Source organism: Hyla sarda, chromosome 6 (assembly GCF_029499605.1).
Source record: "Hyla sarda isolate aHylSar1 chromosome 6, aHylSar1.hap1, whole genome shotgun sequence".
Classification (NCBI taxonomy): domain Eukaryota; kingdom Metazoa; phylum Chordata; class Amphibia; order Anura; family Hylidae; genus Hyla; species Hyla sarda.
Genome location: NC_079194.1, coordinates 279,131,320 through 279,152,799, shown reverse-complemented (window position 1 = coordinate 279,152,799; position 21,480 = coordinate 279,131,320).

Sequence of the window (21,480 nt, the reverse complement as noted above, 5' to 3'; positions counted from 1 at the left end):
TGGACCTCAGCTTACAGAAGAGCAGAGCTCAAAGAGAGAGGAGCTAGCTCCACCCAGGGCTTATATGGGGGAGACTAGCAGGGAGCCCATAGGTCAATCTTGGGATCACCTGGTCACTGGTACCTCCTGGCTAACAATCACATGACATATCACATGGTATAATTTATTGTTAAAGCAACATTACATTTTATAACACTTTACATGGTAAAACATATTTACAATGGGGAAACAAGTGCAGGGGGCCTTGGGGACACTGAAGGAGGCTGCCTGACAGGGCAGCAGGAGCACGGGGTAACACCTCCTGTACTGGGCTACCACAAACTCCCCCTCTTAATTAAAGTCGTCCTCGATGCCCAGTCCTGGAGGGCGGAGGACTGAAGTGGCCACTGAGGCCTAGTGACATTTCCTGGGGCATTTATGCTCAATGTCCTTCTCAAGTCTGGATTACGAAACAAGATAAGGATGAGTCCATGTGGCATGGTTAATGTCCATACATGCTTTTTAAATATGCATATCAATATACATAGATTTGTGGATTGGGCTGCTGGAGGCTATCTACCCAATGCCTTGTTCTCAACCCTTCTCCCCAGAACTCAATATACGTTGTTACACTATACAATAGTGTTACCTTTACATTTAGCAGTTCTGTCACTCTATGTGCATTATCTAGATATCAGGTGAACCCTCTGGCCAGTAGAGTACCCTGTACACTTGGACAGGCGATAAAACATTAGACACATTACTGTATATATTTAGAACTTGTGGACTGGGATGACAAATAATGTTACAGTCCTATCTTAACTATTTGTATATGTGTGGACTACTTTTACCATATGTGAATTGACTATGCGTGGTACATAACTTTACATTATGAGTTAATCTTTGTACCCGGCGGGAATTTGTCCTTGTGTCGACTGTTGGGACCTACGCAACACCACTTTGGGGGAATCTGGAACTTTTGCGTCTTCGGGAGCCCTTGGAGCCTCTGAAGCTGCAGCTAACTCTTCCTCGACGATTTCAAGAGTGGGTATTGGTCCAGGGCTGGCGGGACCCAGAGTTGCTGGCATCTGCACTGGAGAGGCTGGAGACTGAGTTGGTGCTCTAGAGACTGGTGTATAGGCCAGAGCTAATGGTGACAAAACTGGGACTGGTGTGGAGACTAGTGTTGGTTGAACTGGCCCGGGGTTGGTGAGACACAGAAGATCGCAGGCTGAGTTGTAGAAAACATGGGGAAAGCCATGGATGGGTGGATTCCCTCGCCTGGGACTTATTCTCTCACAGGTCTGACAGCTGGAGGAGGTGGCGCTGGGAGCACTGGTAGATCTTCTTTCAGAGACAACTTGGTTTGGTTTCGCTGAACAACTTATGGCTTATACCCAGACTTTTGTACTTCGTATACATTAGAGTCCGGATAGGGTACGGCAGTCACCGTGTACGGTTCTGTCTCCCAGATAGAGTAGGCCAGTTCTTGACAACTTCCACCTTTTCAGGATTGGGCTGGACTCCCTCGACACTGACAACATGACCCAGGTAGTGTACCTGAGCTTTGAGAAAGTGACATTTTGACAGCTTAATCTTCAGCCCATGCTTGATCAGGACGTCTGACAGATGACAGGTATTCCTGGTAGGATTTGGAATACACAATGACATCGTCCAGGTACAATAGGACACTTTGAAAATGTAGATGGTCCAGGCACCTTTCCAAACACTGAAACGTAGCAGGGGCATTACATAACCCAAACGGCATACTTTTAAACTTGAACAGTCCCATGAGTGTCGCGAAGGTGGTCTTCTCCCGGTATTCCACGGCCATGATCACTTGCCAATATCCGCTGGTTAAGTCCAGGGTGGAGAAGTAAGCAGCTGACCCGAGGGCTGTGAGTGACTTCTCAATTCTTGACAGAGGATAAGCGTCCTTATGTGTGACATTGTTCAGTTTCCAACATTGCAAAAAAAAATGTATAAAAATTATATATGACATAATACAGAATACAGAATTTCTTCTGTATTATGTCATATATAATTTTTTTATTTGTATTTTAACATTGTTTCTTCTCCCACAAGGGCCCTGTGAGAGTGGAATATAAGATATTATAATGAATTTTTAATAAATTATTGGAATAATTGAAGCACGGTCTTATTGCAATATTATTACTATTTAAACACTAACCTTGAGGTGGGGGATACTGTTTTTCTGTTCTTTTGATATATTTAACACACTGTGGTATAGGTGTGTACCCCATATCACCTCGGTAAGTGTATAATTGTGAGCTGCACCAACAAATTTTCTCTTCTTTTAGATTTGTAAATTACTTCTATAAAAATGTTTTTAATCCTTCCAGTATATATTAGCAGCTGTATACTACAGAGGAAATTCTTTTCTTTTTGGATTTCTTTTCTGTCACAACCACAGTGCTCTCTACTGACACCTCTGTCCATGTCAGGAACTGTCCAGAGCAGGAGAAAATCCCCATAGCAAACATATTCTTCTCTGGACAGTTCCTAAAATGGACAGAGGTGTCAGCAGAGAGCACTGTGGTCGTGACAGAAAAGAAATCCAAAAAGAAAAGAATTTCTTTGTAGTATACAGCCGCTAATAAGTACTGGAAGGTTTAAGATTTTTTAATAGAAGTAATCTGTTTAACTTTCTGGCATCAGTTGATTAAAAAAAAAAAGTTTTCCACTGGAGTACCCCTTTAAAGAAAATTGTTTTCCACCGGAGTACCCCATTAAGAGTCTCCTCTGTCCTCCACTCATTACCTGTATTAATTATGTAACCTGTTTGAACTTGTTATCAGTATAAAAGAAACCTGTCCACAACCTCAAAAAGTCACACTCCAAACTCCACAAGAGCTGTCAAAGGACACCAGAAACAAAATTGTAGACCTGCACCAGGCTGGGAAGACTGAGTCTGCAAGAGGCAAGCAGCTTGGTGTGAAGAAATCAGCTGTGAGATTAATTATTAGAAAATGGAAGACATACTAGACCACTGATAATCTCCCTCGATCTGGGGCTCCACGCAAGATCTCACCCCGTGGTGTCAAAATGATCACAAGAAGGGTGAGCAAAAATTCCAGAACCACACGGGGGGACCTAGTGAATGACCTGTAGAGAGCTGGGACCAAAGTAACAAAGGCTACCATCAGTAACACACTATGCTGCCAGGGACTCAAATCATGCAGTGCCAGACGTGTCCCCCTGCTTGAGCCAGTACATGTCCGGGCACATTTAAAGTTTGCTAGAGAGCATTTGGATGATCCAGAAGAGGATTGGGAGAATGTCATATGGTCAGATGAAACCAAAGTAGAACTTTTTGATAAAAACTCAACTTGTCATGTTGAGAAAGAATGCTGAGTTGCATCCAAAGGACACCATACCTACTGTGAAGCATGGGAGTGGACACATCATGGTTTGGGGCAGTTTTTCAGCAAAGGGACCAGGACGACTGATCCGTGTGAAGGAAAGAATGAATAGGCCATGTATTGTGAGATTTTGAGTGAAAACCCCCTTCCATCAGCAAGGGCATTGAAGATGAAATGTGGCTGGGTCTTTCAGCATGACAATGATCCCAAACACACCGCCCGGGCAACGAAGGAGTGGCTTCGTGAGAAGCACTTCAAGGTCCTGGAGTGGCTTAGCCAGTATCCAGATCTCAACCCCATAGAAAACCTTTAGGAGGGATGATGAGCACTCTGCTCCTGACACTGACATCACAGAAGGGGGCTGGGGAATCTGCGCAAGCCGGCTGCTCCCCACCTCCAGTGCTCACTGGAGCGCTATAGCAAGGAGCTTCTAACGGGCAGAACTTCAGACATATGTAACATAAATATGTAAGTTACACTTCTTTTTACAGCTATTCATCTGCACTATACCCCATAATTTGTGTTTAGTGTGGGTGAAATAGCTGTCAGATTCTGTTTTAAGGGGTTTAAGAAATATGGTTCGTTGACAGTAAAGATGTTTGTTACGCCGAGCGCTCCGGGTCCCCGCTCCTCCCCGGAGCGCTCGCTACACTCTCGCTACTGCAGCGCTCCGGTCAGATCCACTGACCCGGTGCGCTGCGATACCGCCTCCAGCCGGGATGCGATTCGCGATGCGGGTGGCGCCCGCTCGCGATGCGCACCCCGGCTCCCGTACCTGACTCGCTCTCCGTCGGTCCTGTCCCGGCGCGCGCGGCCCCGCTCCCTAGGGCGCGCGCGCGCCGGGTCTCTGCGATTTAAAGGGCCACTGCGCCGCTGATTGGCGCAGTGGTTCTAATTAGTGTGTTCACCTGTGCACTCCCTATTTATACCTCACTTCCCCTGCACTCCCTCGCCGGATCTTGTTGCCATTGTGCCAGTGAAAGCGTTTCCTTGTGTGTTCCTAGCCTGTGTTCCAGACCTCCTGCCGTTGCCCCTGACTACGATCCTTGCTGCCTGCCCCGACCTTCTGCTACGTCCGACCTTGCTTCTGTCTACTCCCTTGTACCGCGCCTATCTTCAGCAGTCAGAGAGGTTGAGCCGTTGCTAGTGGATACGACCTGGTCACTACCGCCGCAGCAAGACCATCCCGCTTTGCGGCGGGCTCTGGTGAAAACCAGTAGTGACTTAGAACCGGTCCACTAGCACGGCCCACGCCAATCCCTCTCTGGCACAGAGGATCCACCTCCTGCCAGCCGGCATCGTGACAATGTTAGTAAGACTTTCATTGCATATAATTATTTCATTAATTAACTAATAGCAGTTCAATATAGTTGGCCAAACAGATTCAGAGGAAATTAGATCAGAAGAATTCTGTGATGAAACCCAAGTCCAGATCTTTCAATCCTCCACCTGGACATGTCCAGCTGTAATTTACCTCAGTCATGCAGAGCATATTCTTCTCTGGTACGAGTTCAATTTGAATAGAAATGCATAGCCTAGAGCAGACCACAGGAAGGATCATGAACTTTTCAAATACAAGCTCAAAATTGAATATAAAAAAACCTCAAGAACTTAAAGGGGTATTCAAGGCAAAAACATCTTATCCCCTATCCAAAGGATAGGGGATAAGATGTCTGATCGCGGGAAGGGGGGGGGGAGCCCGCTGCTGGGACCCCCTGCAATCTCACTGCAGCACCCGCATTCTATGCGTGAGCTGCGTCTCCAGTTTCGGAATCCTCCGGGTTTCCGGGACTGGGGACGTGACATCACACCATGCCCCCTCCATTCATGTCTATGGGAGGGGGCGTGATGGCCATCACGCCCCCTCCCATAGACATGAATGGAGGGGGCGTGGCGTGACGTCACATCCCCAGTACCGGAAACCCGGAGGTTTACGAAACTGGAAAACGCAGCTCCTACATAGAATGCGGGTGCTGCGTCAAGATTACTGGGGTCCCACCAGCGGGCTCCCCCCCCCCCCCCCCCGTGATCAGACATCTTCCTTTGGATAGGGGATAAGATGTTTTTGCCCAGAATTCCCCTTTAATTTGCTGGAAGGTGAAATCAGGTTGGTCTTCGAAACGTGCACAAATAAATCCATTCCGATGAAAAAAACTATTACAACCCATTTAACTAATGTGTTGTTTGCCAATCAAGCAAAATATGCAAAAACAAAAGGGGGCTCAACCTTAAATAAATCGGGGTGCAACAAAAGTGTCTAAATACTGACATAAACAAACAAGAGAAAAGCCAGTAAGAAGGATAGGTACGCCGTGAAACACAGAGATCCAGTATGGAAGTGACACCTGCGGGGTGCACGAAATCAAGGTAAAGCATCAAAATGTTATACTATGAAGAAACTATAGCATGCACTCACCGCTAGGCTAGTGTCTAGGCGTCCGGAAGTCCGGGATCATGGGACAGCATGTCAGGTCTCACCGAAACGCTCAGAGACTACGCAGGTCGTTTCAAGCGACAGTGCGTGCTTCTTCCAGCATCTCAAACTATGTCCTCGAGCTGCGTCCTTTATGTCATGTGACTGTGAAGGTAACCATGGCAGCATATCAACAATGACGCTTGGCTAATGCACAGAAGTATTAAAAACAACAAGTGTCAAGCGTAGTAGCATAGCAAGACTCTACTGAGCTGTATAAATAGAATACATGAACTGGGTAATCATATCTTACTTAAGAACGGAGACAGATCAACACAATCGTTGAAACCAGTGGGACCCTGGGCATTACATTTAAAATCCATTGAGTCTCTGTCTGCCATAGCAGGTCATGCCTATCTCCTCCTTTGTTTAGATGTGTCACGCGTTCAAGGCCTCCAAATCTGAGGACACTAGTATCATTAGCATGACATATGGCCAGATGTTTAGCTTTAGATACTGTGTGAGATGCCTCCTAATCTACAGAAATCTGCACAGGTATCGAATTGGCTGTACTTACAACTGCAGCACTAACGATTGCCTATCGGGCTGAAACCTTTAAGCCAATTGCTGGTTTCCATGTTGGCTCTTCTTTTTTTCTTTATTTTCATGTACCGTATTTTTCGCCCTATAGGACGCACCGGCGTATAAGACGCACCCGATTTATAGGTGCCAAATCTAAAAAAATAAAGATTCTGAATCCAACAGTGGTATAGGAGGTAGCACTCACGTGTCCCCGCCGCTCCGGACCCGTCACCTGGATGTCGTTCCATCGCTGTCGCCGCGTCCCCGTGGTGTCCCCGACGCTCTGGACTTCTTCTTCCCCGGGATCCACGCTTTCCGTCGCCGTCATCATGCCGCTACGCACACCGCTCCTATTGGATGACGGCGTGCGCGACGACGTGATGACGTCGAAGGAGAGCGCAGGGGATCCCGGCATGGAGAAGACACCGAGGAGGCAGGTAAGCTGTTCGGGACGCTGCGATTTCACAGCGGCGGTCCCGAACAGCCCAACTGAGCAGCCGGGTTAGTGTTATTTTCGCTTCAGACGCGGCGGTCAGCTTTGATCTGAAGGGTTAATGCAGGGCGTCACCGCGATCGGTGATGTCCTGTATTAGCCGCGGGTCCCGGCCGCAGGTTTTCGCCGTATAAGACGCACCAACTTCCCCCCCCCCCCCCCAGTTTTGGGGAAGAAAAAGTGCGTCTTATACGGCGAAAAATACGGTAATCAGAGACCATATTATTTTTCCTATAAGCAGGGCCGGTTTTAGACTAAGTGTGGTCCTGGGCAAAATTTATAAATGGGGCCCCCAGATTGCGTGACCAAAGATCACTATGTTGCGCTCCCTGAATTGTGCTGCATCTCAGCTAATGTGAGTAAATGAGACTGCGCTGCAAACCCCAAATGGCTGTGACTACAACATGAGAAACATAATAATTCCCTCCAGAATGAATTTGTGGCTGCGGTAATTTGAGGGTCGCAACATGACCCCATTTAGTGCAAATCATCTCAGCTACCCCCTTTGCCAGAACAAAGTGCACGGACAGCTGTGGAGCAACAGCAACTTGTAAGGACACATTGAAAAAGTGGGAAAGAAACGTACGTTGGGGTATGGAGGCAACACGTCCTACACAGACACGGGTAAGCTTTTGTATGCCTAATTTGAGCTCACAACCTCATTGTGGAGCGATTGCTGCATAATTGTATTTGAGAATATTATTGCTAGTGGAAGGATTGGCGTTGTATTGGAAGAATATGCAAGTATTAGCCTCTGCATTCTAGTACATAATATTAGAACCAGTGGGTTGTGAACAAATACGGTTATGTGCAATTGATCTGTTTTAAGTGGTGATACGTCCCCTTGCAACCGGTGTTTTTCTCTGAAGCATTCTCTATCGATTATACTGTATACAAGAATTATTATATTTGCCACTGCAGCGTGCACCCGTGTATCAGGTAGTTGTGCTGGCTATTTTTCTTTTTGTTTTTGCTGTGCAATTTAGGGGGAGTGGCACCCATTGTAGTCGTGCACCCCTCCCTGTTTCATAGAAGGTTTTTTAAATTGATAGTGGATCCAGCATGTCACCCAGTCAGAGGCCATATGCCCAGCAGAGGTGAGTGAAATGAGTTATAAGGTCCTGTGGTGTCCCGGTACCGTATTGCATACCGTACCTTGTTAGAGGTCCCCAAAGTCAGAGTTCCTAGGAACGGTGGGGTCCCTCCTTTCTAGTTAACCCCTCGTCATCCCTCAGTTAGCTAATATTCATATAAATATCAGTGTAAATATGTATATTTAAATGCCTACCTGTTAACGTTGCAGGACCTTAGGTCATGTGACTCGGTGTTCAGAACTCTATGGTTTGTTGAAGGACCTTCGGTGGTTCTTGTGTCAGGTGTTCAACCACAATGCCATGTAACGGTGAGTGACAGCTGTTATGGACCAATCCAAAACCGCTCAGCCCCTGCACATATAAGGGAGCTGCAGCCAATAATCACTCTCTTGGGTTGCTGACACTGGATAAGGTAGGACCTCCGCAACTTCCAAAGACAATTACTAGGCCAAAGCCTTGTGGCCTCGGCCTAAGCTAAAGACTGTGAGTTCTTACAATTCCCCTCTAACTCCGCAAGATCACTGGACCTAAACCTACCCCTAAATCCAGCGGATCTATGCTACAAAATCCTCCTAAACTAAAGAGAACTTATCCGGTCCCAACCACTGTCAATCGCTGCTCAGCTGTATATAGACTCTGTTATCTGGACTGTTACCGGTTACTGCATGTTACAGAAAATCTTCAGTAAAGTTTCAACAAGTTTTCAGCTAAGCACTGGTTGTGGACAATCCGTTATTCTGCACTCACCTATCGCTTTTGGAAAGGGTGGCGATAGGCCCAGCATTACCTCAGCATTTAACCCTCACCCTGGCGTCACGAGTGACAAGGGTTAATAAACCCCTGATACCTGCTCAGCAACACCCCAGCTACCCTACACCCCCCGAGGCTTACCACAGTCCCATCAGAAATTAGGCCACATCCGCATGGTGGATGGGGCACACGTTTGGATCAAAAAGTGCGCTAAGAGCCTCCATTTTTTGACCAAGAGTGCTGCTGCAACCTTCTTTTTTTGTATTCAAGTATTAGATTTTTTAATCAGTCTTAATAAAGTTGAATTGTTTTAAATTAAAAAGTGGTATATCGGAACTCATTTTTCTATACGTGTAATATTTAGTTGGAGTTGCCACATACTTTTCATGTTATGGTCGGGAAAGGAATCATAAGTCAAGATGACATATAAAGAAGGGAGGTGCTTATTTGGATTCATATGTTTGTTGTCAGGACACATGTAGAGAAATCCAGCGCAAAACAGCATCATAAAATGTATGGTCACAGAAAACCACAGGGTCACAAAAAGCCATACATTTTACGATGCTGTTTTAAGGGTTTAATAAAACACCTAAAGAGCAAGAACTGATTTGTGCTGGATTTCTCTACATGTGACCACATTTACTTACATTAGAAGAGATTCAGCACAATTCAAGGAAAACGGCATGGCGATCTTTGACTGTGCGACCCATTTTTGCCATGTATCCCTAAACTAATACTGTCACCTTGTTCTTGTAATAGTCGCCGCACACAGATAAACAGTGATCTTCTCAATGCTGCCTATCAGTAATAGCGCCGACACATACCATAAGGCTATGTTCAGACAACGGAATGTCCACACAGAGAATCTCTGCAGGTCATAATATGCCAGTGCTAGGACCGCACAGGAATGCACCGTCTCATAGACGGTTCTGCATTCTGTGCGGACTCCGCACAAAGAATGAACGTGTTCATTCTTTGTGTGGACACAGAAAATTGAATTTTCGTGCTGGAAACATCTGGCGCAGAAATTATGCCAAGTGCACAGCGCAGCAGATTCCTGTTGAATTCAACTGGACTGTGCTGCACCGGAAACTCAATGCCAGATTCCAATGCGGAATCCGGCACGGAAATTCCGATTTGTGAACATGGTTTAACAGTGATCTTCTCAGTGCTGCCTGTCAGTAATAGTACCCACATATACTATAACAGTGATCTTCTCAGTGCTGCATGTCAGTAATAGCGCCCACATAAACTTTAACAGTGATCTTCTCAGTGCTGCCTGACTGTAATAGTGCCCACATATACTATAACAATGATCTTTTCAGTGCTGCCAGTCAGTAATAGTGCCCACATATACTATAACAGTGATCTTCTCAGTGCTGCCTGTGAGTAATAGTGCCCATATATACTATAACAGTGATCTTCTCAGTGCTGCCTGTCAGTAATAGTGCCCATATATACTATGACAGTGATCTTTTCAGTGCTGCATGTCAGTAATAAGCACCCACATATATTATAACAGTGATCTTCTCAGTGCTGCCTATCAGTAATAGCGCCCACATACAGAGGCACAGCTTTTAGCTTTAGGGCCCGATGCAAAATCTGCAACTGGGCCCCATATGCCAATTATTGTACTGCTCTCTTATGGGGCAGATGTGCTTTGGGGACCCCTTAAGCACCGGGCCACGGTGCGACTGCTACCTCTGCTACCTCTATAGCTATGCCCCTGCCCAAATATACTATAACAGTGATCTTCTCAGTGCTGCCTGTCAGTAATAGTGCCCACATAAACTATAACAGTGATCTTCTCAGTGCTGCCTGTCAGTAATAGTGCCCACCTGTACTATAACAGTGATCTTCTCAGTGCTGTCTATCAGAAATAGCGCCCACATATACTATAACAGTGATCTTCTCAGTGCTGCCTGTCAGTAATAGTGCCCACATAAACTATAACAGTGATCTTCTCAGTGCTGCCTGTCAGTAATAGTGCCCACCTGTACTATAACAGTGATCTTCTCAGTGCTGTCTATCAGAAATAGCGCACACATATACTATAACAGTGATCTTCTCAATGCCGCCTGTCAGTAATAACGCTCATTTTATTCTTTACACAGTAATAGTTTTCCTCTTAATGCCCCGCACTGTACAAATGCCCCTTTTGTGCCCCTTACTTTGTAATAATGCCCACCTTCATGCTCCTTACTGTACTACAGATCACGGCGCAAAAAAAATTTGCCCTCATGCAGCCCTGTATATGGAAAAATTTGAAAGTTATACGGGTCAGATTTTAAACAAACTTTTTTTGTTAAAAAGTCTGAGTTTTTTTTTTTTTTAAACTAGTACAATAATAGAAATGCAATAATGCATGCGTGTGGGAAGACGTGGAGGTGCCCCCATTTTATCAACGGTTTGTGAATTAAAATGTTGTGACTGCCCTCAGGGATGGCGAACCCAGGTCCGGAAAGGTTCAAGAAGACCTATACACTTGGAAGACTCTTCAAGACAAAAGTCGAGTCATGGGGGATCTGTTGGACTACTTGCTGGCAAAAAAGGTTCCAACCCATCTACGCCGGGCCCAGTGTGATTATGAGCTGAAATGTCTGTGGCAACAGAGGAAGCGACTGTTTGTGCACAAGGGACTGTTGTACCGAAATTCTTTGGATCCAGTCTCTGGTGATCGACTTCATCAGATTCTGGTTCCCCGAAGAGATGCGGCAATGGTCCGCAATGCATACCATGACCAGTCGGGACACTTTGGAGTCCACAAGACAGAAGCTACTATCCTGAGCAGATTCTACTGAATTGGAATGCGGAGCAACATTGAGAAATGGTGCAGTGAATGTGCAGTCTGTAACCAAGAATGTGGGCAAGGACGCCAGAGCACCCCTCCATCCCATCAAGAGTGTAAGGCCTAACCAGTTGGTTGCGCTAGACCATGTCAAGTCATCTCCTACCCGATGCGGGTACACTTATGCTCTCACCATGGTGGATCACTACTCCAAATGGGTTGTCGTTGTACCCGTTAAAGACCACACAGCCAAGACAGACAGTTCTACTCCAATTGGGTGCAAACCCTTGGGTGTCCGGAGTCTGTCCTAACGGACTGTGAAACGGCCTTTGAGGCCCAACTCTTCCAAAACTGTGTCAATTCCATGCCTGCAAGAAACTATGTACTACTGCTTACCACCCCCCAGGGGAATGGGCTCTGTGAACGCATCAATCAAGTCTTTATCCACATGTGGCAATCAGCTTCTGTGTCACGACAAGAAGAGTGGCCCAGACTGCTGCCTGAACTATTGGATATTTATAATAACACAGTCCACTGTTCTACGAGGTACACCCCTTTTTATTTGATGATGGGGCGCAACGGACAGCTGACTAAAGACTGAACATTTGGGCTCTCCAAGCCCTGTTGAAAAACTCTCCGCAAGCCACCCTGGAGTGGGTCTCGGACCACCAGAGAAGAGTCCAGGAGGCCAAAGAATGTGTCAGCAAGAAGATGGGCGAGGCCCAGCAGAGACAACAGGAAGATTATAACCGTCATGCTTCGGCCAAACCACTTCAATTGGGCGCCAAAGTGTGGCCGTGGATGAACCCATAAATTAGACTCTATCTGGGAGACGGAACCGTACATGGTGACGGCCATACCCTATCCAGATTCTGACATGTACGAAGTACAAAAGCCTGGGTATGAGCAGCAAGTTGTTCATCGCAACTGAATCAAACTGTGCCTAAAAGAAGATTTGCCCATGCTCCCCGCACCATCTCCTCCAGCTGTCAGACCTGTAAGAGAGTACGTCCCAGGCGAGGGGATTCATCAATCTATGGACTTCCCTATGTTTTCCCCAAGTCAGCCTGCGGTCTTCTGTGTTTCACCAGCCTCGGGGCCGGTTCAGCCAACATTGATTTCTATTCCAGCTCCAGTCCTGTCACCGTTGGCTCCGGTTTATACACCAGTTTCCAGAGCGCCAACTCAGTCACCAATCTCTCCAGCATCACAGTCAATGACTCCAGATCCTGCCAGTCCTGACCCTGTGCCAACTCTTGACTTCGCTGAGAAGACCCAGTCACAGTGTCAACAGTACCAAGAGCTTCAGAAGACACCGGGGTTCCAGACTCTCTAGAAGTGGTGTTGCGTAGGTCCCAAAGGTCAACCCAAGGACAAAGATTGACTCTTGTTAAAATAAATAAAAAGTAATGTACCACACATAGTCCAGTATAGTCAGTACACTATTACTAAATTAGTCTAGTCCAATGTCCATGTCTAGATTAGTACTGTAGCCTTGTATATTTTCCAGTCCACCCAAGTCTTTAGCGAGTATGTCTATTGTTTTCTCCAGTCCCAGTGTGCAGGATACTTTGCTGGCCAGAAGGTATTCCTGATGGATCCACAACACACGTGCAGTGACAGAGGTAATCAAATGTAAATGTAACATTATGTTTAAAGTCTATGTATAGAGTTCTGGGGGGAAACCAAGGGACCCCGTAGCCAAGGTATTGGGTAGATAGCCTCTGGCAGCCCAATCCGACATGTCTTGTAAAGTTGCTATGTAAATTGTTGATGGAAAAGTGTTGAGGAGAGAATAACAAAGTCAAAAATCTCCACACCCGTTTAGAGCATATATGGACATTAACCATGCCACAGGGACTCATTGCCGTTCTTCATCAGACCTGGAAAAGACATTGGGTAAAAATGCTCCAGGAACTGTCATTGGCCCCAATGGTCACTTCGGTCTTCCGCCCTCCAGGACTGGGCATCGAGGGCAACTGCAATTAAGAGGGGGAGTTTGTGGTATCCCAGTACGGGATGGGGGTAGCCCAGTACGGGATGGTTCCCCGTACCTTCCCTGCCCTGTCAGGCAGTGTATCTCAGTGTCTCCAGGGCCCCCGGCAGTTGTTCCCCCCCATGTAAATAGATTATGTATTATATTGTGTATTGTAGCTTTAATAATTTTACCATGTGATTGTTACCCAGGAGGCACTAGTGACCAGCAGACCCCAAAGGTGACCTATGGGCTCACTGCTAGTCTCCCCCATATAAGCCCTGGATGGAGCTAGCCACGCTCTCTTTGAGCTCTGCTCTCTCTTTGTGCTGAGGTCCAGTTCAGTCAAGTCGTGCCTATAGTGTGTGTTCAGAGCAGTGGAGGCCTCAAGTCAAGTTTTGGAGCCACAAGTCAAGTTCTGCAGCCACAAGTCAAGTCCTACAGCCTTAAGTCAAGTCCTGCCACCTCAAGTCAAGTGCAAGTAAGCTGAAGTCACTGTCCTGTCAGTCAAGTCTTCTGTCTACTCAGCATGGCCTGCACTAAATTCTCCTGTCTACTACAAGTCCCAGCAAACCTGCGAGGTCTCTGTGTCTCTGGTCACCTCCTTGGGCCATGGCTGTCTTGCATAGAGTGTAACAACTGTCTACCTTCAATAAAGCTACCGCTGTCCGTAACTTGGCGTCAGTGTCTTCATTGCCCCCATGCCTAGTCCAGGATCCAGCAGTATACCTTCGAATAGTTAAGGCTAAACTATGCCCTGGCATCACGAACAGAAGGGGTTAATACCATCTGCCCCTAGGGTAACAACATCTGCCCTGCACCACATACCCTGCCGCAATACCACAATGAAAAAAGTAAAATGGCCCCTAGCCTTTATGATGCGGATTGACTATAGGGAAAATGAGCATGTCAGAAATTCATTTCACACCAATAAATAAGATTTACATAACTCCTATTCACATTCTCTGAAGAAAAATATCCTATATCTCTCAAAAGTTTTCTGCAGATCTGGCTTTAGATTTTATATTCTGCAATGCAAAGGGTAAAATCTGTAGTTAAATTCAGTGTAAACTCAATGTAACATATTCCCATTTTGTGGCAGATGTTTGAGGCTTGACCTCTTCTATATGTAATACTTACACATTTTATAGTTATTAGTGAAAAAAATATATATATTTTTAGTTTTCTTTTTTTTTCTTTTTACTGTCCTATGTGTGTGTGTGGGGGGGGGGTTGATTTGCAAAGAAAGTTATATTTTATCAATGTCTTTGAGAAATATGTGATATTCATTTTATGTAAGTAATGAGTATTGTTACGCCGAGCGCTCCGGGTCCCCGCTCCTCCCCGGAGCGCTCGCTACACTTCCCTCACTGCAGCGCCCCGGTCGGTTCCACGGACCCGGGGCGCTGCGTTACCACCTCCGGCCGGGATGCGATTCGCGATGCGGGTAGCGCCCGCTCGCGATGCGCACCCCGGCTCCCGTACCTTACTCGCTCCCCGTCAGTTCTGTCCCGGCGCGCGCGGCCCCGCTCCCTAGGGCGCGCGCGCGCCGGGTCTTTGCGATTTAAAGGGCCACTGCACCGCTGATTGGTGCAGTGGTTCCAATTAGTGTTTACACCTGTGCACTTCCCTATATCACCTCACTTCCCCTTCACTCCCTCGCCGGATCTTGTTGCCCTAGTGCCAGTGAAAGCGTTCCTTGTGTGTTCCTTGCCTGTGATTCCAGACCTTCTGCCGTTGCCCCTGACTACGATCCTTGCTGCCTGCCCCGACCTTCTGCTACGTCCGACCTTGCTTCTGTCTACTCCCTTGTACCGCGCCTATCTTCAGCAGCCAGAGAGGTTGAGCCGTTGCTAGGGGATACGACCTGGTCACTACCGCCGCAGCAAGACCATCCCGCTTTGCGGCGGGCTCTGGTGAAAACCAGTAGTGACTTAGAACCGATCCTCTAGCACGGTCCACGCCAATCCCTCTCTGGCACAGAGGATCCACTACCTGCCAGCCGGCATCGTGACAGTAGATCCGGCCATGGATCCCGCTGAAGTTCCTCTGCCAGTTGTCGCTGACCTCACCACGGTGGTCGCCCAGCAGTCACAACAGATTGCGCAACAAGGCCAACAGCTGTCTCAACTGACTGTTATGCTACAACAGTTACTACCACAGCTCCAGCAATCATCTCCTCCGCCAGCTCCTGTACCTCCTCCGCAGCGAGTGGCCGCTTCTGGAATACGACTATCCTTGCCGGATAAATTTGATGGGGACTCTAAGTTTTGCCGTGGCTTTCTTTCCCAATGTTCATTACACTTGGAGATGATGTCGGACCAGTTCCCCACTGAAAGGTCTAAGGTGGCTTTCGTAGTCAGCCTGCTGTCTGGAAAAGCCCTGGCTTGGGCCACACCGCTCTGGGACCGCAATGACCCCGTCACTGCCTCTGTACACTCCTTCTTCTCGGAAATTCGAAGTGTCTTTGAGGAACCTGCCCGAGCCTCTTCTGCTGAGACTGCCCTGTTGAACCTGGTCCAGGGTAATTCTTCCGTTGGCGAGTATGCCGTACAGTTCCGTACCCTTGCTTCAGAATTATCCTGGAATAATGAGGCACTCTGCGCGACCTTTAAAAAAGGCCTATCCAGCAACATTAAAGATGTTCTGGCCGCACGAGAAATCCCTGCTAACCTACATGAACTCATCCATCTTGCCACTCGCATTGACATGCGTTTTTCCGAACGGCGTCAGGAGCTCCGCCAGGATATGGACTCTGTTCGCACGAGGCGTTTCTTCTCCCCGGCTCCTCTCTCCTCTGGTCCCCTGCAATCTGTTCCTGTGCCTCCCGCCGTGGAGGCTATGCAGGTCGACCGGTCTCGCCTGACACCCCAAGAGAGGACACGACGCCGCATGGAGAATCTCTGCCTGTACTGTGCTAGTACCGAACACTTCCTGAAGGATTGTCCTATCCGTCCTCCCCGCCTGGAAAGACGTCCGCTGACTCCGCACAAAGGTGAGACAGTCCTTGATGTCTACTCTGCTTCTCCACGTCTTACTGTGCCTGTGCGGATGTCTGCCTCTGCCTTCTCCTTCTCTGCTGTGGCCTTCTTGGACTCTGGATCTGCAGGAAATTTCATCTTAGCCTCTCTCGTCAGCAAGTTCAACATCCCGGTGACCAGTCTCGCCAGACCCCTCTACATCAATTGTGTAAACAATGAAAGATTGGACTGTACTATACGTTTCCGCACGGAGCCCCTTCTAATGTGCATCGGATCTCATCACGAGAGGATTGAACTGTTGGTCCTCCCCAATTGCACTTCTGAAATCCTTCTTGGACTTCCCTGGCTTCAACTCCATTCCCCAATCCTGGATTGGTCCACTGGGGAGATCAAGAGTTGGGGGCCCTCTTGTTCCAAGGACTGCTTAAAACCGGTTCCCAGTAAACCTTGCCGTGTCCCTGTGCTTCCTCATGTAACCGGTCTCCCTAAGGCCTATATGGACTTTGCGGACGTTTTTTGCAAAAAACAAGCTGAGACTCTACCTCCTCACAGGCCTTATGATTGTCCCATTGACCTCCACCCCGGGGCAGAATCTATCCTCTGTCCGTCCCAGAGACTCTTGCCATGTCTGAATACGTCCAAGAAAATTTAAAAAAGGGCTTTATCCGTAAATCCTCCTCTCCTGCCGGAGCCGGATTTTTCTTTGTGTCCAAAAAAGATGGCTCTCTACGTCCTTGCATTGACTACCGCGGTCTTAATAAAATCACGGTTAAGAACCGCTACCCCCTACCCCTCATCTCTGAACTCTTTGATCGTCTCCAAGGTGCCCATATTTTTACCAAACTGGACTTAAGAGGTGCTTATAATCTCATCCGCATCAGAGAGGGGGATGAATGGAAAACGGCATTTAACACCAGAGATGGACACTTTGAGTATCTGGTCATGCCCTTTGGTCTATGCAACGCCCCTGCCGTCTTCCAAGACTTTGTTAATGAAATTTTTCGTGATCTACTATACTCCTGTGTTGTTGTATATCTGGACGATATCCTGATTTTTTCTGCCAATCTAGAAGAACACCGCCAGCATGTCCGTATGGTTCTTCAGAGACTTCGTGATAATCAACTCTATGCCAAAATAGAGAAATGTCTGTTTGAATGCCAATCTCTTCCTTTTCTAGGATACTTGGTCTCTGGCCAGGGACTACAAATGGACCCAGATAAACTCTCTGCCGTCTTAGATTGGCCACGCCCCTCCGGACTCCGTGCCATCCAACGTTTTTTGGGGTTCGCCAATTATTACAGGCAATTTATTCCACATTTTTCTACCATTGTGGCTCCTATTGTGGCTTTAACAAAAAAAAATGCCGATCCCAAGTCCTGGCCTCCTCAAGCGGAAGACGCCTTTAAACGACTCAAGTCTGCCTTTTCTTCGGCTCCCGTGCTCTCCAGACCTGACCCATCTAAACCCTTCCTATTGGAGGTTGATGCCTCCTCAGTGGGAGCTGGAGCTGTCCTTCTACAAAAAAACTCTTCCGGGCATGCTGTTACTTGTGGTTTTTTTTCCAGGACCTTCTCTCCGGCGGAGAGGAACTACTCCATCGGGGATCGAGAGCTTCTAGCCATTAAATTAGCACTTGAGGAATGGAGGCATCTGCTGGAGGGATCAAGATTTCCAGTTATTATTTACACCGATCACAAGAACCTCTCCTACCTCCAGTCTGCCCAACGGCTGAATCCTCGTCAGGCCAGGTGGTCTCTGTTCTTTGCCCGATTTAATTTTGAAATTCACTTTCGGCCTGCTGATAAAAACATTAGGGCCGATGCTCTCTCTCGTTCCTCAGATGCCTCTGAAATTGAACTCTCTCCTCAACACATCATTCCTCCTGACTGCCTGATTTCCACTTCTCCAGCCTCCATCAGGCAAACTCCTCCAGGAAAGACCTTTGTTTCTCCACGCCAACGCCTTGGGATCCTCAAATGGGGTCACTCCTCCCATCTCGCAGGTCATGCGGGCATCAAGAAATCTGTGCAACTCATCTCTCGCTTCTATTGGTGGCCGACTCTAGAGACTGATGTGGTGGACTTTGTGCGAGCCTGCACTATCTGTGCCCGGGATAAGACTCCTCGCCAGAAGCCCGCTGGTTTTCTTCATCCTCTACCTGTCCCCGAACAACCTTGGTCTCTGATTGGTATGGATTTTATTACTGACTTACCCCCATCCCATGGCAACACTGTTATTTGGGTGGTCGTTGATCGATTCTCCAAAATGGCACATTTCATCCCTCTTCCTGGCCTTCCTTCAGCGCCTCAGTTGGCTAAACAATTTTTTGTACACATTTTTCGTCTTCACGGGTTGCCTACACAGATCGTCTCGGATAGAGGCGTCCAATTTGTGTCTAAATTCTGGAGGGCTCTCTGTAAACAACTCAAGATTAAATTAAATTTTTCTTCTGCATACCATCCTCAATCCAATGGACAAGTAGAGAGAATTAACCAGATCTTGGGTGACTATTTACGACATTTTGTTTCCTCCCGCCAGGATGACTGGGCAGATCTTCTACCTTGGGCCGAATTCTCGTATAATTTCAGAATCTCTGAATCTTCCTCCAAATCTCCGTTTTTCGTGGTGTACGGCCGTCACCCTCTTCCCCCCCTCCCTACCCCCTTGCCCTCTGGTCTGCCCGCTGTGGATGAAATTTCTCGTGATCTTTCCACCATATGGAAAGAGACCCAAAATTCTCTCTTACAGGCTTCTTCTCGCATGAAGAGATTCGCAGATAAGAAAAGAAGAGCTCCTCCCATTTTTTCCCCTGGAGACAAGGTATGGCTCTCCGCTAAATATGTCCGTTTCCGTGTCCCGAGCTATAAGTTGGGACCACGCTATCTTGGTCCTTTTAAAGTTTTGTGTCAAATTAATCCTGTCTCTTACAAACTTCTTCTTCCTCCTTCTCTTCGTATCCCTAATGCCTTTCACGTCTCTCTTCTTAAACCTCTCATCCTCAACCGTTTTTCTCCTAAATCTGTTCCTCCCACTCCTGTTTCCGGCTCCTCGGACATCTTCTCTGTCAAAGAGATTTTGGCCTCTAAAAAGGTCAGGGGAAGAACTTTTTTTTTAGTGGATTGGGAGGGTTGTGGTCCAGAAGAGAGGTCCTGGGAACCTGAGGACAATATCCTGGACAAAAGTCTGATCCTCAGGTTCTCAGGCCCCAAGAAGAGGGGGAGACCCAAGGGGGGGGGTACTGTTACGCCGAGCGCTCCGGGTCCCCGCTCCTCCCCGGAGCGCTCGCTACACTTCCCTCACTGCAGCGCCCCGGTCGGTTCCACGGACCCGGGGCGCTGCGTTACCACCTCCGGCCGGGATGCGATTCGCGATGCGGGTAGCGCCCGCTCGCGATGCGCACCCCGGCTCCCGTACCTTACTCGCTCCCCGTCAGTTCTGTCCCGGCGCGCGCGGCCCCGCTCCCTAGGGCGCGCGCGCGCCGGGTCTTTGCGATTTAAAGGGCCACTGCACCGCTGATTGGTGCAGTGGTTCCAATTAGTGTTTACACCTGTGCACTTCCCTATATCACCTCACTTCCCCTTCACTCCCTCGCCGGATCTTGTTGCCCTAGTGCCAGTGAAAGCGTTCCTTGTGTGTTCCTTGCCTGTGATTCCAGACCTTCTGCCGTTGCCCCTGACTACGATCCTTGCTGCCTGCCCCGACCTTCTGCTACGTCCGACCTTGCTTCTGTCTACTCCCTTGTACCGCGCCTATCTTCAGCAGCCAGAGAGGTTGAGCCGTTGCTAGGGGATACGACCTGGTCACTACCGCCGCAGCAAGACCATCCCGCTTTGCGGCGGGCTCTGGTGAAAACCAGTAGTGACTTAGAACCGATCCTCTAGCACGGTCCACGCCAATCCCTCTCTGGCACAGAGGATCCACTACCTGCCAGCCGGCATCGTGACAAGTATATGTGCGACTTTTTCTGAAGTCTGTTGAAGTATCACATATGTATTTCTGCATGAAGTGAAATATTGTTCTTCTATGATTTCTAATATAATGTATTTATGTACAATATTTTTGTGAATATAATTTAAAAAATTATAATAAGAACAAAACAAAATTGTTAAGGGAAGGGTTAATGGTCTAGTGAAGAGAGTGAGTCAAGTACCCGTTGTTGGGAGGTTTACTCGCCTACTCAGGCTCCATCTCTGCCTTGTGTAGAATGTTATACATATACTAGCTGAGTACCTGGCGCTGCCCGGTTTTTCCTTCCTAATCCTTGTTGGGGAGGAAAATCAACAAAGGAGGAAGCTTTTGACTTCATATCCCGTCCCCATATATTGTTGTCATATCCCGTCCCCATATCCCATCCTCATATCTCAACCTCATATCCTGACCTCATATCCCGTCCTCATATCCCGTCCTCATATCCCGACCTCATATCCTGTCCTCATATCCCATCCTCATATCCCATCCTCATATCCCGTCCTCATATCTCGACCTCATATCCCGACCTCATATCTCAACCTCCTTTCCTGTCCTCATATGCCATCCTCATATCTTGACCTCATATCCCAACCTCCTATCTCGTCCTCCTATCCCGTCCTCATATTCCGTCCTCATATCTCAACCTCATATCCCATCCTCATATCTCGACCTCATATCCCGTCCTCACATCTCTACCTCATATCCCGTCATCATATCCCGACCTCCTATCTCGACCTCATATCCTGTCCTGATATCCCGTCCTCATATCCTGACCTCATATCTCGACCTTGTATCCCGACCTCCTATCCTGACCTCCTATCCCGTCCTACTATCTTGACCTCATATCCCGTCCTCATATCCCAACCTCCTATCCCGACCTCCTCTCTTTGTGAGATGGGGTGTGGCTTGCAAGCCAGATTGACACATTCACCAGGAGATACAGAGCGGAGCTTGTGGAGTAAGGTACTGGAAGTCCCACATACTCGCATGGGACTTGAAACAAAAACACATCTTTTATGTAAGGCTGTAGGTAAGGATTAATTTAACTATCATATCTTTTTATTTGACACACT